General features: G+C 41.4%; 1 non-coding gene across 1 annotated transcript; it reads left to right on the top strand.

Moving 5' to 3' along the window:
• The first annotated feature begins 10,108 nt into the window (after positions 1 to 10,108).
• Positions 10,109 to 10,212, top strand: LOC148564193 (small nucleolar RNA R71). Its single transcript, XR_015883906.1, has one exon. It is a non-coding gene; the product is annotated as a small nucleolar RNA R71 (small nucleolar RNA).
• Positions 10,213 to 12,207: the final 1,995 nt, after the last annotated feature.

Consider the following 12,207-nt stretch of genomic DNA (forward strand, 5'->3'; position numbering starts at 1 on the left):
CTCTTTACAAGCCAAGAATGCTCAAAGAGCTACTCTAACATCCAACCAAATATTTTGTCAAACACTTGGAAGGCATAAAAGGAAAGCATGGTAAAATTGCAAGAAATGTAAATCTATAACTACCAATTGCAAGAAAATTAACAACAACAACTCAAATCAACAACAAAGGAACATAAAACATAAATTGCATTAAAAAGAAATCTGATGAGCCGGATTCACTACCCATGTAGAAAATGGTGAATCCATTCTTTTGGCAAGCACACCAAAATTATCGTCAAGTAATAACCCATAGTGGAGTGGGGTCGTATCCACAGAGATTGGTAGATTTGAGCAATTTTAATCAATTGTTGAATTAGTCAAGCTAAGCAGAATAGTTTGTGATGACAGAATTGTAACTGTGCAGAAACATAAATGACTCAAAAGTAAAGGAAAGTAGTAAATGGCAGAATTGAAAATGGCAGGAAAGTAAAGAACAGAAACTTAAATGACTTAATTGTAAATGGGAATGGGGAATTGCAGAATGTAAAGAAAGCTATAAAGAAAGTGGAGGATAAGAATAGGGGAATTCATTGAGATCAGGAGATATTGTCTCTGGATTAAATCCAGCTCATATCCTCTTCAATCATGCAACTTATTAACCTCTTGGCAATCATGATCGATTGGGCCCCAATCCCTTGGTGACTCAATCTCTCAGATCTTGATCAATAGCCAATTCCTTGGTCTAATTGCTCATGAAGAGAGATATGCTTGGTCCTTGATTATACCACACATCATCATAGGTCCAAGTAGAGGGAGGATTTTATGTCACTATATCCAAACACCAAAACCCAGATCCTACTCAAGTGTGAGAAGGGATTTCTAGCATGATTTCATATTTCCTTTTCCAAGGCTCGCCTGAAACCCATTTTGCATTCAACCCCTTTTCCAAGGTGACTGAACACTAGCATGAAGATCGAAATTCCTTCTAGCAAATCAAAGAGAAGATGAAAAGAAGAAAAAATTCACTATCATTAATCCATCAAGTACAACAGAGCTTCCTCTCTCAATGAGAGGGAATTCAGCTACTCATAGCTTCAAGAAAAAGTAAGAGATGGAAAAAGTGATTCTAACTATGCTTCAACTAATAGCTCAACTGATTAACCCTTTCTTCAGTACTTTCAAGGGGTATTTATACTACTCCTAGCACTAGCAATTAAAGAAAATACAAAAAAGTGAAAGGAAAATTACATTTTGGAGGGAAAAGAAACTCAATAAACATGATCCTACAGCTGGCATGTAGTTGGCGCTTCAGTGGCGTGCCACGCCTGCTCTAAATCTGCCTTGGCGTGCCACGCCCAATCCTCAAGTGGCACGTCTCCCTTCATTGACCACCCTGGCGTGCCACACCTTCGAGCCCAAGTGGCAAGCTCAGGGTTCTTTGAAGCCTTGGATAGCCTGGCGTGCCACGCCTTCGAGCCCAAGTGGCACGCCCAGGCCTTTTTAAAGGCTTGGATAGCCTGGCGTGCCACGCCTTCGAGCCCAAGTTGCATGCCCAGGCCTTTTTCCTCTTCTTTTTAGCTTCTGGAAATTTGAACTAGCGTGGCACACCCAGGGTCTGGCGTGCCAAGCCCATGCTATGTGCTTGATCTATCTCTCTGGAAAGTTGAACTAGCGTGGCACGCCCAAGGTTTGGCGTGCCACGCCCATCATTTTCTTGGCTCCTTTGCTTGACGTGCCACGCCCAGAACTCAAGTGGCACGCTCAGGTCTTCTCTTGGATGATTGGTGATGATGGCGTGCCACGCCTGGGAACCAAGTCGCATGCCCAAGTGAATTTTAAAGCTGGCGTGCCACGCCTTCGATGCCAAGTGGCACGCCCATATAGTTTGCCTTCTTTCTCCCTTTTTGGAAAATATAACCAGCATGCCACGCCCAAGGGTTGGCGTGTCACGCCCATCATTTGCCTTGGTTCCAGTAGCTAGCGTGCCACGCCCGGCATTCAAGTGGCACACCCAGGTGGGACTCTTGAACTGGCGTGCCACGCCTTCGACACCAAGTGGCACGCCCAGCCTTTGCTTTGGCCTTATTTGTACCTTTTCTCTGGAACTTTGTACTAGCGTGCCACGCCATAATGCTCAAGTGGCACGCCTATTCATTCGTGTCCATCTTAGCTTGGTGTGCCAGGCCTGGTTCTTCAAGTGGCACACCTGATGCACGAAAAACTTGTCTCACAACAAATCTCCCTTCGGCAAGTGTACCGAATTTGTCGTCAAGTAAAAACTCACAATAGAGTGAGGTCGAATCCCACAGGGATTGATTGATCAAGCAACTTTAATTAGAAGAATGTTCTAGTTGAGCGAATCCGGAATTTTGGTTGAGAGTTGCAGAAAATAAAATGGCGGGAATGTAAATAACAGAAAAGTAAATGCTAGGATTAAAGGACTGGAAGTAAATGACTGAAAATAAATTGCAGAATTGTAAATGGGAATGGGGGGTTTGCTCATAAAAGTAAATGGCAGAAATTAAAGAGAATGGGTAAGATCAGAGATGGGGAGTTCATTGGGCTTAGGAGATGTTGTAATTCTCCGGATCAAGTTCATTTTCATCTCTTCCTCAATCAATGCACTCATTGATCTCCTTGGCAATCTTAAGTGATTGAATTACAATTTCTTGCAATTCAATCTCTCAAATCTTGATCAATAGCCAATTCCTTGGTCAATTGCTCATGAGAAGAGATGAAGTATGGTCACTGATTATACCACATGCATTTCCCAAATCAAGTATTGAGAGGGTTATAGTCACATACCCATCCAAACCCAATTTGGTCCAGCATGAGAAAGCATTTCTAGCTTGATCTCTTCATTCCTCTTTCAAGGTTCAAAAGAGATCCAAGTTTGAATAGCTTCTCTTCCAAGATAACTACTCAATTGGATGAAGATCGAAAGCTTTCAAGTAAAATCAAGAGAAAAGATAGAAGAAGAATAATGAAAATTAGTATTGATCCATCAAATTACAACAGAGCTCCCTAACCCAATGAAAGGGGTTTAGTTGTTCATAGCTCTAGAAAATGAAAACAAAGATGGAGAATACATCATAAAACTAGAAAATGCAGAGAAAGTAAAATACAGAGAGTAGTTCTCCTCTTCCAGCCTCCTCCCAAAACTCCTTTTACAATTCAAAGCTACTCCTATATATACTACTCTTCTTAGCTTCTAGTTTGCTCTTCAAGTCTTGGGCCTTTGGATCTTGAGTTTGAAGCAGTTCTTTTCTTCATTTGGGCTTGGCTTTACTTGCAGAGAGAAAGTGTTAAGTGGGCAGAGACTTTAGCTCAGGGCGTAAGGGGTGTTAATCATTTAGTGAAAGTATAAGTTCGGGAACGTTAGTGACACTTAACATTTTCACTAACGTTCCAATGTACCCCTTTGCCTCACGTTAGATCCCACGTTAACTAGGTTAACGTGGCTTCTAACGTGGCCTTGCCAACCTTCGAGAATGTTAGTGACACTCAACATTGTCACTAACGTTCTATTGTGCCCCTTTTTGCTTCACGTTAAAGCCCACGTTAACTAGGTTAACGTGGCTTCTAACGTGGCCTTGCCAACCTTCGAGAACGTTAGTGACACTCAACATTGTCACTAACGTTCCAATGTACCCCTAGATCTCACGTTAAAGTCCACGTTAACTAGGTTAACGTGGCTTCTAACGTCGCCTTTCTTAGCCATCCCAACGTTAGTGACAATGTTGAGTGTCACTAACGTTGGCTCATCATTCATTCCTCATCGTTAGCTTCGACGTTAACTAAGTTAATATGGAAGTTAACGTGGCTCCTTGGGGGGTTGTGTGGTTGCTTCCAACGTTAGTGACAATGTTGAGTGTCACTAACGTTGTCGACAACTCTCACTTCTTACGTTAGCTCCCTCGTTAACCAAGTTAATGTGGGAGTTAACGTGGTGTGTTGTATCCTTAGGCCAACGTTAGTGACAATGTTGAATGTCACTAACGTTGGCTTCTCTTCCCCTTTTAACGTTAGAGGCCACGTTAACTAGGTTAACGTGGGCTCTAACGTGGCCACTCATGAGTGTTTGCCAACGTTAGTGACAATGTTAAGTGTCACTAACGTTGGCTCAACTTCCCCTTTCCACGTTAGAGTTCACGTTAACTTAGTTAACGTGACTCTTAACGTGGGCAATGATGGCTTTGAGAGTGTCATTGGCAATCACTTTTCTCATTAACCTTGCAAGTTTCCCTCCTTCCTTGCTTCCTTTGGTTCTGAAATCAAGCAACAGAGTGCATCAAAGTTCTAGTCCAAGTCATGGGTAATGCAGCATACAATTTGTCACTAAATTCATGCAAAATCCTCATGAAATACTGTAAAATGCACAATGTATGCTTGAATCAATGTGTAGGTGAATATCTACCCAAAACTAGCTTATTTCCTAAAGAAATGTATGAAACTACCCTAAAAACAGTAAAGAAAAGGTCAGTAAAACTGGCCAAGATGCCCTGGCATCACAACACCAAACTTAAAGCTTGCTTGTCCCTAAGCAAGTACTGGAACAAGAGAATGATGAATGGAATATCCAGAGGAATGAGTCATTCTTGTGGAAGTCATGTTACTGATTTTATGGTGGTTTCATACATAGCAACTTAGGTTCATTCCATTATTGGCTTTCAAACCTTTATCATGTCCCTAAACACTTACTTTGTCTATATCCCATGAGACTTTTATTTATTGATCCTTTTATTGTTATTTCAAGGGTTATTTGTGTTATTTAGACTAAGTGCTCTGTAAGGGGGCAACTCTTTAAGATAAGCTTTCAGCCAACACTCCCGAACCAGTTGGTTCAAGGTGCTAGGTGTTGAAGCACCCCTAAGGACTTACTCCCTCAAGTCTCTCCCCCATACATACACACCACAGGCATATAGTTCCTTTATTTTCTTTTCTTGAGACCTTGGTGTCCAGCACCTCTTTGGGTTACTAAATGCTCTGTGGTGAGGGTTACTCTTGATAGTGGATTTTCAGCTGATAATTCCGGGTTAGTTAACCCAAGTTACCAAGTGATAAAGCACCCCTGAGAGCTTATTCATCCAAGTAGATCCCTCACACAGGAGCACCACAGATACTTGTCTCAAGGTCCAAACCATTGGTGCCTAGCCTTATTGCTTACTCTTTTTCTTTTGTTTTTCACTTCCATTATTCTTTCCCTTTTCTCTTATTAGGATCTTGTCATCTACTTAGTCTCATGGGTATTTCCAAAGTCAAGTATTCAGGATAGATAGTTGTCCTCCTAGCCTTGTGGTTGAACCAACTTAGCTACTTATGACTACCCCAAAGATTCATGAATGTACTTCCACCTTATGAACTCTACTCTGGTCTTTTAAAAACAATCATTCTCTCTTTATTTAATTCAAAAGAAACAAGCATACAAGTAAGTTAAGTAAAGATGCAGTGACATAAAGACTAGCACACATAGACCTACCACAAACTTAAAAGACATGATTGAAAAAGGTTTAAACATAACATGGAAGCAAGTTCTATTTCACACAAGATCTTCCTTATTTAAGACATAGAGAAAGATGGAACAAAGAAGGAGCTCCACCACCTTTTACTGTTGTGGATGTCCATGCTCTTTTCCTTGCTTGTCCTCCTTGTTTCCTCTTGCATTTCCTCGCATCAGTGCCAATCTTGCTTGCTTCCAATCCTCAAGTGCCTTCCTCACTGACTCATGACTCTCTTCCACCCTTTGTCTTTCCTTTCGTACTAATTCATCCTTCATTTCATCATACTTGGCTATTCTTGGATGCAATACTGGCAGCTGTCCCACTAAGTAGCCGAGCCTGGCTTGAGTGTTTATATGATGTCCTGTTTCGCTCATGTAAACTCCTTCTGCGAATGCCCTTTGCTCGTCCAATAGTTCTGCCTGTTCTATTTTTCTTCGATGCATCTCATGTATGTGTGCCCCTTGATGTGCTTGGATGTTGATTAGCCTCTGGGTGGATTCTTGTTGCTCGTTTTGCCTTTGTTCCATCCTGTTGAATGCTTCTCCCCATTGTTGTCCTTGGCTTAGTTGCTGTTCCATCATTTGCCTTTGCCACTCACCTTGCTGAGTCATCCATCTTGAAAGTGTTTCCTCTTGCTGCCCCATCATCTGTAGTTGAAGCTCTTTCTGTGCTCCTTGGCTTTCCAAATATTGTCTAGACAACCCATCAATGGCCTCCTGCAATTGGTGCATGTCCAAGGTCTGTTGTGCTTGACCCTCTGAGACTTGGCCTTCCACTACTTGAGGGGCTGTCCTCTTTCTTTGCTTCCGTTGAGGCAGGGGGGATGCTGCAGCATTCATCCTTCGGACTGTTATTGGAATTCCTTCCTTTATCCAAACGGGGTCCTCATCTTCAAAAACCACCCTAGCTTTCTTGCATATTCGGTAAATAGTGCTGGGGTAACCTAATGTTCCTCTTGAGTCGCTTTTCTCTGCCATCTTTCTAATGCCTTGAGCTATGATCTCATGAACTTTGATTTCTCCTCCCTTGAGTATACAATGCACCATTGTTGCTCTCTCGAGATTCACCTCCGAGTTGTTTGCAGCTAGGAGAATAGATCTCCTCACTAGCTCAAACCACCCCTTAGCTTCAGGAGTGAGGTCTGTTCTCTTAATGAACTTTGGTTTATTTCCCGCACCCCTTTCCCAGTCAGCTCCTGGTACACAATGGTCTCGTAAAAGCTGGTCATAATTGGGGTTGTTGTCCAATCTTGAGTGATAACTTTCTTTTTCAAACGGTATAGACCGTAGCTTCAATGCCCTCATTACACTCATGGGACCAAAATCCACCATTGTTCCTCTCACCAAGCTTGTATATGACTCATCTTTCTTATCATATCTGACTGCATTTGCATAAAATTCTCTTATGAGATTTGCATTCACCTTAGTGACCGGGTTAGTGAGGAGCTCCCATTTTCTCCTTTCTACCTTCTCTGTGATTTCGGGGCATTCAGTCTTCTTAACTTGAAATCCCAACTCATAAATGATTTCCTTACCAACCATCCACCCGTATTGCAATGCATGATGCAAGCTTCTAAATCTCTTCTCATCATATGGGTGTTCTTCCATGGGTTCCTTTCCCTCCCTTCTCTTAGAACTTGAAGTTGCCATGAATGATGATTAATATGTGAAGGTGGCAAGGTTGTGGAGACTTTTGGTTGTTTAGGGTTTTATGGCAATGAAGAGAGTGAGGGGAGGAATGTTTATAATCGGATAGGGGGTGTATTGTACCGAAATGAAGAGTGGTGAAGGGTGTGTGATGACAATGAAGGGTGGCACGAACAAGGGTCATTTATATAAAGAAGTTGTGAGAGAATGGAGGGTGTAGATTGATGAAGTGGTCACTTGATGGACGGTTAGGGTTATGCATGGATAGAAGACAAGGATCATCACTTTATGATGAGGATTGCCCGGTCTTCTAGGGGTCCCATTTTTTCAATGTTGCATGGCATCATTTTCCAATGTACTCCCTCTTTAGAACAAGTGTGCAACCCCTCCTTTTGTGGTGTCCAAACCCTCTTTGTTTGGTTGTCCAATCTATCCCTCTTAATGCTCCTTTTCCTTTCCTATAAAGATTTAAAATAAGGAAATTAATATCATAAAAAAAATCAAACTCTACGGCTAGAATACTAAAGAGAAGAAAAAGAGTTTGTATATTTATGAATTTCAACTTAGCCAACTACTGGTGTATCCTCATGCATTTTGGTGGCACCATGGGGTGACACCAAACTTAGTTTGAAGCATTGTGATGAAAAGTTTTGTTCAAAGCTCCAAGAGTTCTGCTTTGAACACCAAACTTGTTCTTCACTATAGACTGCATGATAAAGATTTCACCAAGTGTTTGTCAAGTTTGGGTTGAAATTCATAAACATTGATTTATTCATTATTTTAAAAAAAACATATAAAATATGGGTTGCTTCCCATGAAGCGCTTATTTAGCGTCACTAGCTTGACGTTTTTCCTTCATCAGGGTGGTTGGTAGTGCTTAAAATCCTCCCCTCTTGCTGTGGACTTGTATCCATTGGTTGGATCAATAATCTCCACATGTTCTAGGGAAAGAACTCTGTTGATAGTGAAGACCTTAGGTAACTGAGATGGTACAGTAGGGAGATTAGGGGGAATATATGGGAAGTAAGCTAAGACAACTCTATCCCCTGGAGAGAAGTCTTCCGTAGGGATCTTCTTGTTCCTCCATTTCCTTGGTACCTTCTTCTTTGTTTCTTTTGAGGTTGCCTTCCCCTTGGTGACCTTTTTTTTCCAAGGAGTTGTGATGTTGTCTTCAGATGCCTCTAGAGGTTTAGGGTCCTCCAACTTTTTCTTGAGCTGTGGTAATTGCTGTTTTCCTTGTTTATCAATTGAGGGGTTTCAAAATGAACTTGCTGTGCTTCAGTGCTTGTCTCCTCCTTCAGTGTCTCTTTATCGTTTGTACTTAGTTCCTTGTCCTCTTGATCTGTTTCTTGTGAGAGTTTGAAGACATTGAAGCTGAGTCGTTCGTCATGGATTCTCCATATTAGCTCCCCTTTCTCTACATTGATAAGTGCTCTGGCCGTAGCTAGCAATGGTCTTCCCAATATGATTGGGTGAGTGTGACTCTCTTCCATGTCCAGAATGACAAAGTCTGTTGGGAGAAAGTATTTCCCAACCTTTAGCAACACATTTTCCACCACTCCTATTGCTTGCTTTTGAGTTTTGTCAGCCAGTCTGATGATTACATCTGTGGGCATTATCTCATTAATCTGCAGCTTCTTCACCAGGGATAAAGGCAGTAAGTTGATGTTGGCCCCCAAATCACATAGTGCTCTATCGAACATAGTTTTACCTATGGCACAAGGGATGTGAAAACTCCCTGGGTCTCTTCTTTTTGTAGGCAACTCAGGTTGAATAAGGGCACTACATTCCTTGTTCATCACTATAGTCTGGCCTCCTTTGAGTGAGCTTTTCCTGGGAAGAAGTTCCTTCATATACTTGATTAATGCAGGCATTTGTTGAATTTTCTTGATGAATGGTATGTTTACATGCAGAGATGCAAACAAGTCTAGGAACCTTGAGTATATTCTCTTTCCCACAGGACTATTGAGCAGTTGAGGGAAGGGAGCATAGAGCTTCAGCAACTCTTGTTGTGAGATTTCTGGTTCTTGGTGATCTCTATCCTCCTCCTTTGTTGAGTTGTCTTCAGGTTGTTTGCAAAATTTGCCTTGCTTGTCTTCAGTCTCTTGATCACTCGTAGTGACCATTTTGCAATCTTCCCATCTTACTTTCTTTGCTTCTCCCTTGGGGTTTTTCTCCGTGTCACTTGGGAAGCTATCGGTAGGTTTGGGAATCTTCTCAACTAAATATCCCACCTGGAATTTCAGCTTCCTAATGGTCTCTCCCTGGTTCTTAATATTGGCTGGCACTTCCTCTTTGAACACCTTATTTTCTTGAATCTCTTGGCATATTCCTTCAAGTAAGGCTTCAATCATAGAGAGCTTGTCATCAATTGATGGGTGATTAGGAGCAGATGTGCTATTTTGGTTTTGATAAGCATATGAAGAAGTGTTGTTGTGGGGGTGTTGAGACGTCCTCTGTGTGAATTGCTAGTGAGCTGCATTGTTGTTGGAGTTGTAACGTCTCTGGTCTTGGTTTTGATCTTGCTCACCTCCCTACCCAAAGTTTGGATGGTTTCTCTATCCAGGGTTGTAGGTCTTGGAGTATGGATCATAATTTTTCCTTGGTGAATTTCCAATGTAGTTGGCTTGCTCCTGACTCACCTTTGCTTCTTCATTCACTCCTTCTTGGATTGTTGATGAAGTGGAGATTGCTGCTACTTGGTTCATCTCCATCTTCTTGGTGAGGTCAGCCAACTGCTGGGTAATGAGCTTGTTTTGGGCCAACAGAGCATCTACATTGTTTAGCTCCATTACTCCTCTTGTGTTCCCTCTTTCGGAAGCATAGAAGTAGTCGTTCTCTGCTACTGTTTCAATAACATCTATGGCTTCCTCAATGGTCTTCTTCTTGTTCAAAGATCCTCCAGATGAATGGTCTACGGCCTTCTTTGACTCATAAGAGAGCCCTTCATAGAAAATGTGCAGCTGCACCCATTCGTTGAACATGTCAGGTGGACACCTCCTCGTTAAGTCCTTGAACATCTCCCATGCTTCATATAGAGTCTCACCATCTTGTTGCCTGAAAGTTTGGACCTCAGCTCTCAGCCTATTGATTCGTTGAGGAGGGTAAAATCTTGCTAAGAATTTATTCACCACGTCTTCCCAAGTTGTCAAGCTTTCCCTTGGGAAAGATTCCAGCCCTTTGGCTGCCTTGTCCCTAAGTGAGAATGGAAATAAGAGCAGTCTATAGGCGTCAGGATGAACACTATTAGACTTCACTGTGTCACATATTCTTAGGAAGGTGGTTAAATGTTGATTGGGGTCTTCTTGAACACTTCCTCCAAACGAACAGTTGTTCTGAACAAGGGTGATGAGCTGTGGTTTAAGTTCAAAGTTGTTGGCATGGATTGTTGGCTTTAGGATGCTACTTCCACAATTGGCTGGGTTTGGATTGATGTAAGAACCCAAAACTCTTCTATCCTCCCCAGCATGATTTGCTCTACCTCCTCCCACATGGTTGTGATCTTCTTCTTCATGATGGTTTTCCATGTTGTCTTCCATGTTTGTTTCAAAGAATTCCTCTTCTTCCTCAGCACCAACCACTTTCTTTCTTCTTGCCTCCCTCCTTAATCTAAGGAAGGTCCTCTCAGGTTCAGAATCGAAGGAAGTTGAAGCCCCGCTTCTTCTCCCTGTCATACAACCATCAAGTACAAGCAAGAAAAGATAGGTGCAGAAAGTATTTGTGTCAGAATTACTGTTAGTTGTGGGTGATGCAATATATCAAACAGTTAGTGGGTCAGCAAACAGAATTAAAAATAACAAAGAAGAACAAAAGAGTAGACGGGGAAGGGAAGAAGTTTAACTAAAACAAAAAGTAAATCACTCAAACAGAAAATGAAATTCACAAAATAAAAATGCTCAATCTAGTGATCTTCCAATTTAATCATTGTTGATACACAATCAATCTCCGGTAACGGCGCCATAAACTTGATGCACAGAAAACATGTCTCACAACAAATCTCCCTTCGGCAAGTGTACCGAATTTGTCGTCAAGTAAAAACTCACAATAGAGTGAGGTCGAATCCCACAGGGATTGATTGATCAAGCAACTTTAATTAGAAGAATGTTCTAGTTGAGCGAATCCGGAATTTTGGTTGAGAGTTGCAGAAAATAAAATGGCGGGAATGTAAATAACAAAAAAGTAAATACTAGGATTAAAGGAGTGGAAGTAAATGACTGAAAATAAATTGCAGAATTGTAAATGGGAATGGGGAATTTGCTCATAAAAGTAAATGGCAGAAATTAAAGAGAATGGGTAAGATCAGAGATGGGGAGTTCATTGGGCTTAGGAGATGTTGCAATTCTCCGGATCAAGTTCATTTTCATCTCTTCCTCAATCAATGCACTCATTGATCTCCTTGGGAATCTTAAGTGATTGAATTACAATTTCTTGCAATTCAATCTCTCAAATCTTGATCAATAGCCAATTCCTTGGTCAATTGCTCATGAGAAGAGATAAAGTATGGTCACTGATTATGCCACATGCATTTCCCAAATCAAGTATTGAGAGGGTTATAGTTACATACCCATCCAAACCCAATTTGGTCCAGCATGAGAAAGCATTTCTAGCTTGATCTCTTCATTCCTCTTTCAAGGTTCAAAAGAGATCCAAGTTTGAATAGCTTCTCTTCCAAGATAACTACTCAATTGGATGAAGATCGAAAGCTTTCAAGTAAAATCAAGAGAAAAGATAGAAGAAGAATAATGAAAATTAGTATTGATCCATCAAATTACAACAGAGCTCCCTAACCCAATGAAAGGGGTTTAGTTGTTCATAGCTCTAGAAAATGAAAACAAAGATGGAGAATACATCATAAAACTAGAAAATGCAGAGAAAGTAAAATACAAAGAGTAGTTCTCCTCTTCCAGCCTCCTCCCAAAACTCCTTTTACAATTCAAAGCTACTCCTATATATACTACTCTTCTCCGCTTCTAGTTTGCTCTTCAAGTCTTGGGCCTTTGGATCTTGAGTTTGAAGCAGTTCTTTTCTTCATTTGGGCTTGGCTTTACTTGCAGAGAGAAAGTGTTAAGTGGGCAGAGACT

The sequence above is a fragment of the Arachis ipaensis genome, chromosome B5 (genome assembly GCF_059453495.1).
Source record: "Arachis ipaensis isolate K30076 ecotype BB chromosome B5, ASM5945349v1, whole genome shotgun sequence".
Taxonomy (NCBI): Eukaryota; Viridiplantae; Streptophyta; class Magnoliopsida; order Fabales; family Fabaceae; genus Arachis; species Arachis ipaensis.